A 4,998-nucleotide genomic window follows, 5' to 3' on the forward strand; every position below is an offset into this window, starting at 1 on the left:
CTCTTCTCTGTGACCAATGCTCAGAGAAACTGCAACGGGAAAGTGACCTCTAGAGGGGGAAGTTCAGGGCCGTCTGCTGAGCTCCTATCAACAGAAGGAGTCACCATGACCGTGGAATTTTTTTTTCCATCTGTGCAAAGGCTGGCACTGCATCCAAATTCCCCTGCCTCTGCTCGTGCCAACCTGAAAACCATGAACTCTATTGCACAGTGATGAGCTTTCCAAACTCCCAGAGCTCCCGTTGTTGGAGATTCCTCTTTTTGCTTATTTCCAGCTTGACACTGCAGGGTCAGACAGCGGATCATTAAGCAGGACTCATGCACACGCCACATGCCTAACAGATCTGGCAACGGAAATCAAGACACAAACATGCATATGGTGGGGAGAGAACAATCACCACCAAGAATGGAACCAAACAGCTGACTGAGGATGACAGCAAAAGAAAACTCTTAATAGGGATATTTAATTTCAAAGGAAAAACTTCCAGAAGATTACAAACGCAATCATTTGATTTAACCATCTGCATTTGAACAGCTATGCATGAGTAATGCATTTAAACATTTATAAAATTAAGATGCTAAAATTAATGTTTAGCTATTATGGAAGTGCTTATAATTGTCTGACGCTCATTTCAAACAGTCAGTGAAACAAAGAGAGCGAGGAAGATTTATTAGAGGAAAACTTTGGGAGCTGTGAGCCCTCTTGTGGCCACAAAGCACAATGCAGCCAAGGCCTGCATCCCCGCCCCAAGCCCTTGGTCCTGGAGGAGATGGAGCTGGGGGCCAGAGCGTTGAGTTTAAGGCCTGACTCCTTCACCAGGCCAGGACCTCTGATTCTAAGGAGACTGCTGGGCAGTAAGCAAATGCCCTTCCTTCTTTCTGGTACCATCAAGGACATTAGGAGAGGGCACAAACCTCCCCACACCTCCACTGCTACCTGGTAACAGCACCTTATGATTATGGAACCTAGAGTTGCATTGACAGACAGTATCATTTGATCTGTAAAGAAAGCACCATCATTCCTGCAGGTGCTGAAACTGAGGCTCCAGAAGACGATGTGACTTGCCCGAGGCCTTTTATTCTTCCGACCTGATTTTTTTTTTTAATTAATTTATTAATTCATTTATTTTTGGCTGCGTTGGGTCTTCATTGTTGCGCACGGGCTTTCTCCAGTTGCAGCGAGCGGGGGCTACTCTTCGTTGCGGTACACGGGCTTCTCACTGCAGTGGCTTCTCTTGTTGCAGAGCACGGGCTCCAGGTGTGTGGGCTCAGTAGTTGTGGCTCACATGCTCTAGAGCACAGGCTCAGCAGTTGTGGCACACAGGCTTTGCTGCTCTGTGGCATGAGGGATCTTCCCGGACCGGGGCACGAACCCGTGTCCCCTGCATTTGCAGGTGGACTCTTAACCACTGCGCCACCAGGGAAGCCCCCCCTGACCTGATTTTAAATAGTCACCTGACTTTAAATGTCTTCCCTAACTGCCCTGTATAAAGTCACCCTAGCACCACCCACACCAGCTACTGTCAAATATTCCAACCTCTTTGCCTCCATCTTTCCAAATGGGGGTAAATTATCCCATCCACATCCTGGTCACACGTTGGCTATATGCCGCCCACACTAGAGTGGAAACCCCAGTGGGTCCAGATCTGTCTCATTCACCTGTGTGCCAGGGGGTACCCGAGGAAACATGAGTGATGTGATTAGTAAGGCATGTGTTGAAAGACAAGCACAGACCAGCAGACTCCAGACTCACTGGAGAAACACACTCTCCCTCAGGGCTCGTTGGCTCAGTGCCAGCTCCTGGACACCCCACTGGGGGTCAGCCTGCAGACCCCTCAGGTTCCATGTGTACAAGGTTAAACTCTGCCCTTTGTCGCGCAAACTCAGTCCTCCTCCTTCACCCCACGTCTCAGGTGGGAGGCACCACTCTCCACCCAGCTGTACAAGCAAAACATCAGGATGTCATCTTGTCTCCTCCGCGTCTGAACAGCTCCTTCATCTCCCGCCCACATCTCACCAACGCCAGGTCCTGCTGCTTCTGCCTCCCAGCGTGCCCTCCTGGATGCAGCCACTGCTCTCCAACACGGGCCATGTGCCCCTGCACAGGTCATCATCATGAATCACTCGCATTAGGGCAGAGGCCTGCCGGCTGTCCTTCCCAGCTCCAGGAGGCTGTCCAGGCTGCAGCCAGAGGATGCTTCCCACAAGGCAGAAGCGAGCTGGTCCTGTAACTTAGAACCCTCCAGGGCTCCCTATGGTCCAGAATGGCAAATACGCCCCTTTGGCAGCCTGCCTGATCTAGCTCCTGCTGCTTCCCCACCCTCCTCCCCAACACCCTGCTCCAGCCTCACAGACATTCCTCCAGAGGCTCCTTCCTGCCCGCCACTACACTATACCCTTTCAGGGACGCTACCTTGGTAACTTCTCACAATACTTGTGCAAGGGAGATATTACTAGTCCCACATTTAAAATGAAGCAGCTCAGAGAGGCCGAAGTGACTGGCCTGGGGTCACCAGGCCTCTTTGTTTGACGCCCGTTGTATTGTACCTTCCGGTTCCCCATCCTCATTACTGTCATTGACAGTGTTTGTCAAGCACCTACTGTATATAGCACACCATGCAAGATAGACTCCAGGGCACTCTCTCCACTGAGGAAGTCATAAAGCACCCTTGTTCACACATGGCTAGCAAGGTGCTAACTGGAAACCACCCGACTTCTACACCTTGAATCTCCAGCATCTAGAACAGTGTGTAGCACACAGTAGTGCTCAATAAATATTTGTTAAGTGAATGACTGTCCATTCTCTTTCCCCTTTTAGAGAGCGTAGTTTGTAGTGTTTCTAGAGCCACATCTGTCTTGTAAAAAACAAAGCATAAGAAAATATGAGCTTTTCTCCTATTCTTCTCTGGTTCTTCTGGCTCCTATAGGCCTAGAACAGATTTTTTCCGTCTCTCCAGATAGAACATGAATTCTACCATCACACAAGTCTCTCATCCTATTGGCAAGTCCTATGATGACATGAATAAAAACTGTGGTGAAGATGCTAGAAAACGTAAGCTTTCACAGAGTTGGCCCCGAGGCTGCAGTATGGCAGGGACTTCAGGCGTGGCCTGTTTCGGGGTTGGACCCCGAAACCCCAGTGGGAGAAATGTTCCAGGCAGCTGCTCATCCGGTTACAGGAGTTGTCCATTTACGCTAGTTGCCGTGGCAACCCTGCCCTTTAAATTCAGAAAGTTTCATGAACAAGATCACCCCGGTGTTAAAAGATTTCATGAAAAACAAAACGAAAAAAACAGTCTTACTCAACCCCAGGTTTGGGGCGGAGGGGGACACTTTCTTTGGAGGACTTCTCCCCTAAAGCGAGCCGCAAGATAAAGGACTCTGAAGGCTGGAAAATATGAACAGGAAAACAATGCTAACTGCTTTATTTTTCATCCCACTTATTAAGGATTTGTGAAAATCGAAAACCTTTGCTCTGGCATCAGTTGGTTCAAAAACTACACGTTGAATATATGAATGAAGAAAGGAATATTTTTAAATATTGACTTGATTAAAATAAAATATTATTATTTCAATTTATAAAAATAGAAATTTTTTAATACTGACAATTTAAAATTGACTTCTCTTATTAATAGATATAGGTATAATATAGATATGTTAAAACTGCCTAGAAAAATAAAGTAGCTCTGAAGGATGGATTTTCCGATGCACTGTAATTTATGATTAGAACATGAACATTGACTGACGGGAAAAGCTTGGGATTTTGGCCTAGGATCATAGTCTAGCAGTGAGCTATTTTTCTCATTTGAGGTGGTCATGATAATAAATAAGATAGTATATGCTTAAAACAGCTTGGAAAATCTACAGTGCTAAACCAATGCTAATAGTTTTTGTTTAATCCCATCTCACCAGACTCAGGTTCTTGCGTTTCTGCTAATTTGGACCCTACTTCTCTTTTACATGGTTATTAAATATTGCTATTCTGCTGCCTTAGGCAATCACCTCCAACAAGAGGGTTAGACCAGCGTGCAGTCTGCAGAGGGGGTACCTTTGCGGGCACTTGGCTGCACGTCTGTGCATGGGTGGACACAGCATCGGGACACCAGCCACTGGGTAGAAACCCCAGGCCATCCTGGCACAGGAAGCAAATGCCTGGGGATTGAACTCTGAGCATTCACTGAGTCTGCTTTCGGGCAAACTCAAAATTGGAAATAGGAGGTTTCCGTGAAAACCCTTCCAGGCTTGTCCGATTGAAATGTCCATTGTCACCTTTTCTGTGTACATGATCCACAAAAATTCCTTCTTCCAGATGCATATCAGTTTCTTGGCAGGTGACCATACCTAGGTGCCATGCCTGATCTGAGGGACCTTCAAATCCTATCCAGACTGAAATGTTTACCCCCTGCTCCCACTCTCCAACTGGCCACGCTCACCTGTTTCTTCTCCAGAGGCTGGAGTAAATGAAAATGGGTAGATGGTACCTACGAGCAAAAGAAGGCCTCTAACCCATTCATATCATCCTTTCTTCACTCATTAATCCATTTGTCACTAATACACTTATTCTATGAAGTTGCCAAATACCTACACAGTGATATGCCCCAGAGTAGGCACTGGGATCCTATAGTGAACAAGACCCAGACCTGAACTCTCACTTTTGCTCTCCATTCTCCCATCACATGGGCTATGTTCTTACATAGCATGTTCCTGCCCCAGGACATTTGTACTTGCTATTTCCTCTGCCTAAAATGTTCTTCCCCCAACTATTTGTAGAGCTCATGCCACCCCTAACCATTTAGCCTCAGCTCACAAGTCACCTTTCCAGAGACACCTCCCCTGATCACACTATGTAAGAGAAATTTCCTTTCCCCACCACCCTGCATTTATTTTCTTTATAATCAACGTGAAATTAGTCTGATTTTCTTTTGACAGTTTTGTTTTCTTCCCTGCTAGATCCCCAGCACCTGACACACTGCCTGGCATATAATAAGATGTAATAGAT

This window comes from Lipotes vexillifer, unplaced genomic scaffold, assembly GCF_000442215.2.
Source record: "Lipotes vexillifer unplaced genomic scaffold, Lipotes_vexillifer_v1.1 scaffold240, whole genome shotgun sequence".
NCBI lineage: Eukaryota > Metazoa > Chordata > Mammalia > Artiodactyla > Lipotidae > Lipotes > Lipotes vexillifer.